General features: G+C 42.9%; 1 protein-coding gene across 7 annotated transcripts in view; it reads left to right on the forward strand.

The window, feature by feature from the left end:
* The first annotated feature begins 3,458 nt into the window (after positions 1-3,458).
* Positions 3,459-12,491, forward strand: part of EFCAB6 (EF-hand calcium binding domain 6) — a 306,691-nt gene continuing 297,658 nt past the window's right edge. For 2 of the 7 annotated variants that reach the window (XM_003905667.4, XM_031656221.1), the window contains exons 1-2: positions 3,459-3,692; positions 6,174-6,310. The gene's annotated coding sequence lies outside the window, so the exon portion shown is untranslated. Of the gene's footprint in view, positions 3,693-3,721; positions 4,019-6,173; positions 6,311-12,491 lie in introns of those variants that run through there. The other 5 variants (XM_021921653.2, XM_003905668.4, XM_031656219.1 and 2 more) reach the window with 4 other exon arrangements.

Consider the following 12,491-nt stretch of genomic DNA (forward strand, 5'->3'; position numbering starts at 1 on the left):
CACTACTCTCCAGCCTGGGCAACATGGCGAGACTCTGTCTCAAACAAACAAACAAAACAACACCAAAAACCATTAAAAAAATGGAATTATCTTTATTTATTTTTTCTAATGTCTTCTTACGGTAGGATTAGGTGATGCATTCCAGATGAGAATACTACCGAAGTTGCCCTTTTCAACGGAGGTTGTCCTTTACATTACATCTGAAGCCATACAATGTCCATGCTCCTTGTTGGCAGTGTTAATTTTTATTATGGTGTCCAAGCATTGTCCATTTTTCTTTTGTTTTATGACTACTTTTTCCCTTGTAAGTAATAAGTGATCTGTGGGACTATCCTTTAAAACAATGCAAATATCCTACTCCGCATCCAAACAACCCCGAGATGAAACACCCATGAATGATCCTTACCTGAATCAATCTTTACTCAGTGGTTGCAACATGATGGTTTTTCAGCTCTAGTCCTCCTGCATGACCCTAGGCCTGCTACTGTAAGCACGTGCCCTCCCTTGTCCTGCATTTATTCTATCTGTCCATCCCTCCTTGGCCTGGACTCATGACTCCTATTGCTTTTACTGTCCTTCATTATTCTGGCCAGCAGGACCCCCATTCAGGCTGGCTTCTGGGCTTTGTGACCACAGTCATCCTAGGGGGAGAAGGAGGTTATAGGACTGTCCCAGTGGCCTTGGAAGCTGTTTTAAAGATTTTTATTTTTAGCACAAGAAGGCTTTTAAGGCAAGGTAGCGCAGGGGAACTTGGAGAGAATTGATGAGATTGCTACCATGTACGTATTCTGGCGTTAGAACCAACAGGACTTGCTGAAGCACTAGATGTCTGGAATGAGGTAGTGATCATTGAGGGATAACAACAAGCCTTCCTAGTTTGAGCGCTGCCTTGAAATAGGTGAGTGAGGGCAGGTGTGGTAGCTCACGCCTGTAATCCCAGCACTTTGGGAGGCCGAGGTGGGCGGATCACGAGGTCAGGAGTTCAAGACCAGCCTGGCCAACATGGTGAAACCCCATCTCTACTAAAAATACAAAAATTAGCTGGGCGTGGTGACTCATCCCTGTAATCCCAGCTACTCGGGAGGCTGAGGCACAGAATTGCTTAAACCCGGGAGGCAGAGGTTGCAGTGAGCCGAGATCGCACCATTGCATTTCAGCCTGGGCGACAGAGCGAGATTCCGTCTCAAAAAAAAAAAAAAGAAAAAGAAAAAAAAAAGAAAAAAAAAAAAGAAATAGGTAAGTGAGGGAGGTGAGTGGATCAAGGGCGATGTGGATGGCTTAAGTCTGAGTGGTCTCCAGTACATTCCAGTAAAGGGGTCAAGGCTGGTGAGAAGTGTAACAGCAGGACCTACGACAGTGTCAGAGGGGCCCTCACATCCAAAAGCCACACAGAGGAGGGAAGTCACCAGTGGGGCCCAAGAATTGAGTAGTTGGTGTGGCATTAGAGAAGGCTGAAGTATTTCAGGCAGAAAGGAGTGATCAACTGGGCTGAATGCTACTGAGAGGTCAAGTAATGTACGGCCAAGTATAGAAGACATATTTGTGAGAATGCCAGTTACCAGGCAATGAGAGTCACGCTTCTGTGAAATTTGGTAACTGAAAGACAGCATATATAGACAGCTCTACTGAGAAGCAGGTTGAAGAGGAGCAGAGAAATGGGGTGGAAACCAGAAGATCATCTATTTTTTTTTAAGATGTGAGATACTAAAGCATGTTCCAAGAAGGAGGGAAAGAGAAAGAGAAAGAATAAGACTCTTGGCTATCAAGAGAGAGGGAATAACCAAAGCCTTTTTGATTTCAGGACCAAACTTTTTGGCCTCAGGATCCACTCACACTCTTGAAAAGTATTGAGGATCCCAAAAAACTTTGATTTATGTTTATATCTATCAATATTTACCATGTTAGAAAATACAATCAATAAAAAATTTATTAACTCATTAAAAATAATAAACCCATTACATGTTACCGTTCTCTAATGAAAAACTATACTTTCCAAAAAAGTGAAAAGGGGGCAGTTTTCTATTTCTGCAGATCTCTTTAACATCTGGCTTAGTACAAGACCACTGGATCTCTTATCTTCTTTTGCGTTCAATTTGTTGCAATAGCACACATCATGTAGCTTCTGGAAAATCCCATATACTTATGAGAGAATAACAATGAAGAAGCAAGTAAAGTCTTAGAGTTATGAAAGTATTTTTTGGCCCCATGGACAGTCTGAAAGGGTCTCAGGATCCCCAGGGATTCCCAGACCACACTTAGAGCACTGCCTATAATAAAGAAGGCAAATGGGGAGGGATCCAGGACACAGAGGGACTGGCCTCTGGGAGAGACCCTCTTTTGGGGCAAGAGCAAAAGAGGGGATGCATGCCAAAGTGATTGTGAAGGAGTGTATTCCATTCTTACACATTCCATTTTCTCAATGGGATAAGACCCATGGTCACTGAGTGAGGTGAGGACATAGTGGGTGCGGGAGGTCTGAGACAAGCGATGGGAAAGAATTCTCTCGGTGAACAGGAAAACTAGCTGGCCAGTGAAGTATAGTCAGACTACCCAGCAGGGACCGCATAGTATCCATCTTTGCAGCACACATCAGGGCACCCAGTCTAACTGACCTGCCGCAGCCATGTGTGCAGGGAATTCCAAACTGCACACGTCTGCCTGGCTGCTTCTCTCCCACAGTGAGCAGCGCGGCAGGGTGCCTAAGAGCAAGCTCCCTGGGTTCTTACTCTGCTCCTACCCTTGACTGGCAGTGTGTACTTGAACAAAATGCCCTGTGTGCCTCAGTTTCCTATCCGTAAAATGGGAATAACCACAGCACCTGCCTCACTGGGCTGTTGTGAAGACAAATGAAGATGACAATACCTGTAAAGTACATACCTAGGATGGGTGAGTGCTTGGCAAGGAAAGTGCTCCACAGGGTCAGCGACAACAATTACTATCACTCACACGATTTATGGCGCTTCCACTCGGCCCTCTGTCTTAGTAGTAATTCACTCACTGAGCGAATACCAATGGAATGGATGCCTGCTGTGGGTATGGGCGGAGGCTGAGGCTACAGCCTGAGCAAAGCAGGCGAGCCCCCGTCCTCCGAGGCTGTCTCCTCGAGCACACAAGCGGACCCAGTGGGACCCGCTACCTGGTGGCACAATGCAAGTCTCCATCAGTGCTCACCCTAACGAAGGCGCAGGATGCGATAGGAGCTTTGCCGACTTTACTCCAGCCAATCCTGACCACAGGCCCCAGTGGGCACGCTTAGCCTTTTACAGATGGAGAGTCTGCTTCTCAGAGCAGGGGGCTGACTTCCCCCGGCCACACGGCCGTATACAGTTCGGTGGGACCGGGCCGACCGCCCAGCTCGCGCTAAAGCCCACGTAACAGAAACCCGCTCCCGTGACGCGAGCCGCCACGGTTCCCGCTCCTCAGAGAACGAGACTTCCGGCGGAAATTTCTTCCGGGAGTGCAGTCGCGGAACCAACCTGGCCCGCCCCTTCCCGTTTATCTCCAATTGACCAATCATAGCTCCGCTTCTTGCTAGGCGTGTAGGCTTATTTTCCAATCAGCGACTGCTGTCGTCTCTCGGGCAACAGCGTCCTAGAGACGCCGAACGGGCGGCCCCTCTGAGACCCCTCGGCTTGGGGTCCGCGCACGCGGGTGCCGGCCCAGCTAGGCGGAGAATCGAGGAGGGGGCCCCGGTAAGGCTGCATTCGGGGTGGCCACGCGCGTGCGACAGGCCGAGGAGGGGCTGGGCGGGCGGGCAGCTCCGTGGGTCTCACTGCCCTGAGAAGGCCGGCGCTGCTGCCCACTCCCAGGCATGAAGGGGTGGTGATTTGTTTATTCACCCAGCAGGTGTTCAGGGCGCGTCTGCTTGTGCCAGGCACGTTGTAGGCCCTGGGGCCCTGTGCGAAATAGTAGGGCCCCTGTTCCCGGAGCTTACCTGATATGAGGAGAAGAACGATAAACAACGCTGACGGTGGTGACGTCTTCCTCCCTGCATCTCTGTGAGAATCAACTGGGAAATGTGTGTGGAAATGCCCTGCAACATCTGCCTCCTAGTTTACAAGCGATGTCTCATGCCTCGGCCTCCCAAGTAGTTGTCATTTACAGTGCTCCTGACACCACGTCTTGCTGAATATCATGATTGACTCCCTCCTGTAGACAGACGAGGACTTGAAACCTATGGGGTGAAGGGACTTTTCCAAAGTCACACAACTATCATAGGAAGTTTCTGAGCCAGAATTCAAACTCATTTCTGTCTCACGGCAAAATCTCTGCTCTTTTACACTCTTCTCCCTTAGCCTGCACATAAATTACTCCCTGCCTACCCTACAGTAAATGTCTTGTTATGGATAACACTTCAATGTGAGCGTACGTTTACATGGCTAAGTATCAGGGCTTACTTGAAGGTTGTCCAAATTACCCCTCTCTCTACTCCCTTTCTTTCTTTCCAAATCTTTGCCTCCTACTCAGGATGTCTTGAAAGCCCCTGTTGAGGATGAGGACTCTTTCTTTTACTTTTCTGTGCTTTCTCTTCTTCCTCTCTGCTCATTTCTACTGCTCTCCTTCATGATAGGTGATCATAGATATTTATCAAGAAGTGCTTACCTGAGACTGTAAATTTCGCTCTCCGGGGAAAAACTGCCCTGTTCCAGCTATCCACTTTTTCCCCTTATACAGAGATCTCTATAGCACTCATGCTGTGATCCCTGCAGCTGATTGGCACCTGGAGACAGAACCAGCTCCATGAGAATGTTTAGTAGCCTGGTGTCTGACCAGATCAGGAATCTGGTGGGAGGCCGCTGGCTGTTAACAAGGCAGTTGTTAACAACTGCAACACGTTTGAGAAACCTGAATAGAGATAACATGAGTATGATACCCTTTCAGTACTAAAAGCTTCATTTTCTACTTTTGGTTTTGATCTTTCACTGCTTATTTTGTTTACTTTGTTTCAGATACCATTTGTTACTTTTTCTTTCCATCTATTTGTCCACAGTTTTACTACTTCTATTTCTACTGCAACAACTACTACTACTACTACTGGCTAATACTAATTGAACACTTACTATGTGCCAAGCACAGTTTGGTGCCTCATACTTTTTAAATTTAGTCCTCACAAGTTGGCTATGAAAAAGTACAAGTTGGGTGCGGTGGCTTATGCCTGTAATCCTACCACTTTGGGAGGCTGAGGCAGGAGGATTGCTTGAGGCCAGGAGTTTGAGACCAGCCCAGGCAACAAATTGAGACCCCCATCTCTATGGTGGCATTTGCCTGTACTTCCAGCTACTTGGTAGCTGAAGGTGGGAGGATCACTTGAGCCCAAGAGTTTTAGGTTGCAGTGAGCCATGATCATGCCACTGCACTCCAGCCTGGGCAACAGAGTGAGACCCTGTCTCAAAAAACAAAACAGGCTGGGCGTGGTGGCTCCCGCCTGTAATCCCAGCACTTTGGGAGGCTGAGGTGGGTGGATCACCTGAGGTCAGGAGTTCAAGACCAGCCTGGCCAACATGGTAAAACCCCATCTCTACTAATACAAAAAATTAGCCAGGCATGGTGGCAGGCACCTGTAATCCCAGATACTCCAGAAGATGAGGCAGGAGAATCGCTTGAACCTGGGAGGCAGAGGTTGCAGTGAGCCAAGATTACGCCATTGCACTCCAGCCTGGGCAACAAGAGTAAAACTCCCATCTCAAAACAGACAAACCAAAACCAAACAAAAAAACAAAACAAAAGGCAAGAGGAATACAGAGAGGTTAAGGGACTTGACAAAGTTGATAAATGGTAGTGAGTATGGCTCCACCTCCAGGACTGCCTGATAATCACTTGTGTTCTTGAGAACGCTATCACTCTCAAATATTTATATACTCTACAAGTCCTGCCAAGGCTTTGAGATGACTTGTAAGAATAACTACAATGCAGTAAAATAGAAACATGTAAATCAGAATCATTAAAAATATAGACAGAATAGGAAGGTATCAGAAAGAAGGAATACTCAGATCATCTATAATGGTTAATAAAGTTGGGCTAGAGATTTAGCTGGGAGCTTCTTGTCAACTCATGGAAAAATAAAAGTAAAAAAAAAGAAGGTAGTAAGATTTATTTTTTTTCCAGGCAAATAAGGCCTTTTGATTCATCTGGAAAAATAGATCTAACCTATTTCTAAAATGAATTTCTCACAGGGCTCATCACAGAGGATTGGAAGGGCCTAGATTACTGCTCAATGACAAAAGTGTGGGCTTAATGTCCTCACTCTTCAGGGAGAAAATGTGGACTCTAGCATTTGAATTGAATATTTGAAATTGAAGATTTCTGAATAGTAAGTTTTCAATAACACCTTCTGAATATAGTTTTCCCCCCGGGACGTTGTAAATGGTGTTATCCTGCATCCTGGGTTGGTTTCAGTCATTTGTTTGTTCGTTTACTTAGCAGTTATTCACTGAGCGCCTGCCATATGCCATCCCCTGCCTAAGCACTGGGTATTCCCGGGCAGTGGTCATCTCACTGCTTGGGCACTCCTGGTGTTTCCATCCTGCCAGTTCTTCCTGCTGGGTTTTTTCTGGACTCACTTTTTGTTTTTTCTCTGTTATTTTATTCTGATATTCTGAGGTGACACCTATAACCGTATGCCTTTTTTTTTTTTTCCCCAGTGCTCTGATTGATCTTTCTGTATATCCTCGGGACCTAAAAATAACAGCTACCAAATAGCTAAAGCTCACTGTGTGCCAAGCACTTCACGAATATCACCTGTGATCCATCCACAGCCTTTAGAGTGGTGGCATTTACCATTTTGGGGTCACCTACCTTTTGAGAAGTGCTCTAGAAAAATCGTCTGACACACAGTTTTGCATCTCAGCGAGTCTGTAGGGCTACAAAAGCACACACATGGACCGTGATTCCATGTTAAGAATACTTGCTTAAAGGAGAGGTATTCCAGCTGTCTCTCAGTATCTGTGGGAGATTCATTTCAGCACCCACTCGAAGATACCTAGATTCATGGATGTTCAAGTCCCTTATATAAAATGGTGTAGTATTTGCATATAACCTACACAATCCTCCCATATGCTTTAAATTATCTTTAGATTACTTACAATACCTAATACAATGCAAACACAATAACTAAATACAATGTAAATGGAAATCGTTATACCATATCATTGAGACAAGGGAAAAACTCCATACATGTTCAATACAGACACCAACATCCATATTTTTCCTGAATGTTTTCCATCCACGGTTGAATCCGTGGATGTGGAATCCATGGATATGGAAGGCAACTGTATCTCCCTTTTTCAAATGAGGAAACTGAGTCAGGAGGAGGTTAATTAACTTGCAAGTTCTGGTGGTAGATAGTGGAGCCAGTTTGACCCTATGCCTGCTTGATGCCAAAGCTTTTGATTTTTCCAGTGTCCAAGAATGTAGATGCTCAGTAAATGGCCGATGTATATATGTAAGTGTGTGGAAGGCTATAAACGGAACTTGATAGTTGATGTGTCCCAAAATATAACAGAACATCCATTTGATATCAGTATAGACAAGAAGATTTTTCTCAAGTGTTTGGATTTAACTGCCAAAACCTTTTGTGTTGCTTACAATTTTTTTCCAATTTAGTCGAGTGATAATTTCCACACCCCCCTCCATGATACAGTTCCAGCAATTTTTGCTTCTGGTGCCATTTCTGTTTGGCTGTGCACACTTTTTACTCTTGTGTTGAATTATGTTTTCTCTGGATGCCAAGGCAGATGGATGGCACTTTTGTTATGATTCTGATATAAATAGCATGTGTTTAAAACTGGACATCAATACTTCTCTGGCAAATAAACAAATATATCAGTGAGATAGCCTTCTAATTGTGTTTTTCCTCTTGGTTAAGAAGTGCATTTGATGGTCTGTGACTTGATGCTTATTTCGGGGTATTAGTTTTTATGATCCTTGCCAATTTCTACCTCACCAAGTTCTGAAGTAATCACATTCATGAATGTCTCAAAATTCTCTTTATTTTGAAAACCTCAGCTGAGGATGGTGTAAAGTCAGGGGCAAGCTACAGAATTCCTCACAGTGTCTTGGTCTTACTCAGAACCTTGTTTAGCTTTCAAAATCAAGGGTAAAATTAGCCTAAGCTTCTATCCCTTGCAGTCGTAATGTTGATAACTGTGGTCCATCAAGAGCAAAGATTAGTGGGGTGCTTATCGCATGCTATGCCATGCTGAGTGTAAAAAGGTAAGTGGAGTCCACTGGAGGGACTTGTTGTCTAGCAGGGACCAACAGAAAGGTGTGGAAGCAGAGAATCAAAGTGAAAATTGAGGTAGGACTAGAGGAATAGATGGGAAAATATTAGAACTTTTACTTCATGTTTTACCCACCACATCTGTAGCCCTACAGCAAAGTGATGTAAGTATGAGTGGCTTTTATCTTTTGGTTCTTGTCTTTATTAACTGAAACAATTAGCAAAGCATACCTATAAGACTTAAGTTCTTTGTAAAAGCATGATTAATTTTGGACAATAGGAAGGTCTCCTGAAGGAAGGGGATATACCCTCAGTCTTGAAAGAGTAATTGAAGTGTGCCAGGTGCAAAAGAATGAAGGAAATTCTAGCATAGGCATGAACCAAAACTCAGAAGTGAGGAACTACATGGTATATTGGGAGCACTGGGTGAGAACGTAGCATGCCTGGAGGTAATGGCGTCTGGAAGGGTCACCTGAAGCCAGGTGGTGGTTAATTATGTGAATGACCTTCTACCCCACAATTAAGAGTTTGAATTTCAGGCCTGGTCTGTGGCTCATACTTGTAATCCCAACACTTAAGGAGGCTGAGGTGGGAGGGATCCCTTGGAAGCCCATAAGTTGAACCAGCCTGGAGTAATAAGCGGGAAACCCTGCGCACCTGTAGTCCCAGTTATTCAGGAAGCTGAGGCTAAGGTGCAAGGATCACTTGAGCCCTGAAGGTGAGGTTGCAGTGAGCCGAGATTGCACCACTGCATTCCAGCCTAAGACCTCCTCTCAAAAAAAAAAAAAAAAAAATTGAATTTCTGTCTCATGCCCTGGAAGCATTACTTCTTTTCTTTTTTCCCTCCCCTTCCCTTCCCTCCCCTCCCTCCCTCCCCTCCCCCTCCTCCCCTTCCCTTCCCTTCCACTTCCCTTTTGAGATAGTCTCACTTGGTCACCCAGGCTAGAGTGCAGCGGTGTGATCTCGGCTCACTGCAACCTTCGCCTCCCAGGTTCAAGTGATTCTTGTACCTCAGCCTCCCCAGTAGCTGGGATTACGGGCACCCACCACCATGCCCAGCTAAATTTTTGTATTTTTAGTAAAGTCAGGATTTTGCCATGTTGGCCAGGCTAGTCTCGAACTCCTGGCCTCAAGTGATCTGCCCACCTTGGCCTCCCAAAGTGTTGGGATTACAGGCATGAGCCACTGCTCCCAGCCCTATTTTTTCGTTCTTAAAAAAATTTATATTTATTTTTATTGATGCATAATCCATGTACGTAGTTCAGGGTACATGGGATAATTTAATACATTCATATAATTTGTAAAGATCAAATCAGTATACTTGGGATATCCATCACCTTAAATATTTGTCTTTTCTTTATGTTAGAATCATTCAAATTCTTCTCTTCTAGCTATTTTGAAATGTACAATAGGTTATTGTAATCTATAGTCACCTTACTGATCTATCTAACACTAGGTGTTATTTCTTCTATCAGACCATATATTTGTACCCATTAATCAACCTCTCTTCACCCTCTCCTCCCCTCTACCTTTCCTGGCCTGTGCTAACCACCAATTTACTCTATCTTTGTGAGATCCAATTTTTCAGCTCTTCCATACGAGTGAGAACATGCAACATTCTTCTTTTCTGTGCTTGGCTTATCTCACTTTTTAATGAGAATGTCACATAATGACCTCCAGTTCTATCCATGTTGCTACAAATGGCAGAATTTTATTCTTTTTTATGACTGGATAATATTCCACTGGGTATATGTACCACATTTTCTTCATCCATTCATCCAGTGATGGTCACTTAGGTTGATTCTATTTTGGCTATTGTGAATTGTGCTGCAATGAACATGGATAGATGTCTTTTTGATATATTGATTTCCTGTTTTGGAGATACACACCCAGTAGTGGAATTGCTGCATCATTTGGTGGTTCTATTTTCAGTTTTTTGAGGAAAGTCCGTACTATTGTCCATAGTGGCTGTGCTCATTTACATTCCCATCAGCAGTGTACAAGGGTTCCCCTTTCTCTGCATGCTTGCCAGCATCTGTTACTGCCTGTCCTTTGGATAAAATCCATTTTATCCAAAATGGGGTGAGATGATATCTCATTGTGCTTTTGATTTGCATTTCTCTGATGATTAGTAATGTTAAGCATTTTTTCATATACCTGTTGGCCGTTTGGATGTCTGCTTTTGAGAAATACCTATTCAGATCTTTTGCCCACATATAAATCAGATTGTTTACTTGCTGTGAGCTGTTTGAACTCCTTATATATGTATTCTAGTTGTTAATCCTTTGTCAGACGAGTAGTTTACAAATATTTTCTCCCATTTTGTGAGTTGTCTTTTCACTTTACTGCTTGTTTCCTTTGCTGTGCAGAAGATTTTAGCTTAATGTAATCCCATTTGTCTACTTTGGCTTTGGTTGCTTGTGGTTTTGAAGTCTTACACAAAATATCTTTGCTTACACCAATGTCATGAGGCAATTCCCCAGTGCTTTCTTCTAGTAGTTTCAGGGTTTTGGGTCTTAGATTTAAGTCTTTCATCTATTTTGATTTTATTTTTGTGTATGGTGAGAAACAGGGCTCTAGTGCCATTCTTCTACATATAGTTATCCAGTTTTCCCAGCACTATTCATTGAAGAGACTGTCTTTCCCCATTGTGTGTTCTTGGCATCTTTGTCAAAGATGAGTTGGCTGTAAACGTGTGGATTTGTATCTGGGTTTTCTATTCTGTTCCATTGTTCTCTGTGTCTGTTTTTATGCCATTGACATGCTGATTTGATAGCAATAGCTTTGTAGTAAATTTTGAAGTCATGTAGTGTGATGCCTTCCACCTTGTTCTTTTTGCTCAGGATTGCTTTGTCTACTAGGGATCTTTTGTGGTTCCATGTAAATTTTAGGATTTTTTTTTCTATTTCTATGAAGAATGCCATTGGTATTTTGGTAGGGATTGCATTGAATCTGTAAATTGCCTTGGGTAGTATTGCCATTTTAACAACATTAATTCTTTCAATCCATGAACATGAAATACCTTTCCATTTGTTGGTGTCCTCTTCAATTTCTTTCATCAGTGTTTTATAGTTTTCCTTCTATCAGTTTTTCACTTCGTTGGTTAAATTGATTCTTAGGTATTTTATATTCTCTGTAGCTATTGTAAATAGGTTTTTTCCTTGCTTTCTTTTTTAGTTTGTTTGCTGTGGGTGTGTATAAATGCCACCAATTTTTGTATGTTGACTTTGCATCTTGCAACTTTATTGAATTTATCAGTTCTAACAGGTTTTTGGTGGAGTGTTTGGTTTTTCTTCTAAATATAAGATCACATCATCTGTGAACAAGGCTAATTTGACTTCTTCCTTTCCAACTTGGGTCTTCTTTTTTTTTTTCTTAATCTAGCTAAAGGTTTGTTGACTTTATCTTTTCAAAAAACCAACTCATGTTTCATTGATTTTCTGTATTTTTTTCTTGTCTCAATTGTGTTTATTTATCCTCTGATTTTTTTTTTTTCTGAGACAGGGCTCTGTTGCCCAGGCTGAAGTGCAGTAGCAGGATCATAGCTCACTGCAGCCTCAAACAGCTGAGCTGAAGCAATCCTGCCTCAGCTTCCTGAGTAGCTAGGACTACAGGTGCTTGCCACCACCATTCCCAGCTAATTTTTTAAAAAAAGTTTTTGTAGAGGTGGGGTCTTGCTATATTGCCCAGGCTGGTCTTGAACTCCTGGCCTCAAGCAATCCTCCACTTCATCCTCCCAAAGTACTGAGATTGCAGGTGTGAGCCACCGTGTCCAGCCTCTGATCTTTGTAATATCTTTCTTTCCACTACTTTTGGGTTTGGTTTGTTCTTGCTTTTCTAGTTCCTTGAAGTGCATCATTAGGTTGTTTCTTTGAAGTCTATTTTTTTTTACATAGGCATTTATTATTATAAATTTCCTTCTTAGTACTGCTTTTGCTGTAGCACATAGACTTTGGTGTGTTGGATTTTTGTTTCATTTATTTCAAGAAATTTTAAAATGTCCTTCTTAATTTCTTCATTGATTCATTGGTCATTCAGGAGTATGTTGTTTAATTTCCATGTGTTTGTGAGTTTCTGAGGTTCCTTTTGTTATTGATTTATAGTTTTATTCCATTGTGATCAGAGAAGATACTTGATATGATTTCTACTTTTTTGAATTTGTTGAGACTTGTTTTGTGGCCTAAGATGTGGTCTATTCTGGAGAATATTCCATGTGCTAATGAAAAGAATATGTATTCTAGCTGGGTACAGTGGTGTGTGTCTATAATCCTAA

The sequence above is a fragment of the Papio anubis genome, chromosome 16 (assembly GCF_008728515.1).
Source record: "Papio anubis isolate 15944 chromosome 16, Panubis1.0, whole genome shotgun sequence".
Taxonomy (NCBI): Eukaryota; Metazoa; Chordata; class Mammalia; order Primates; family Cercopithecidae; genus Papio; species Papio anubis.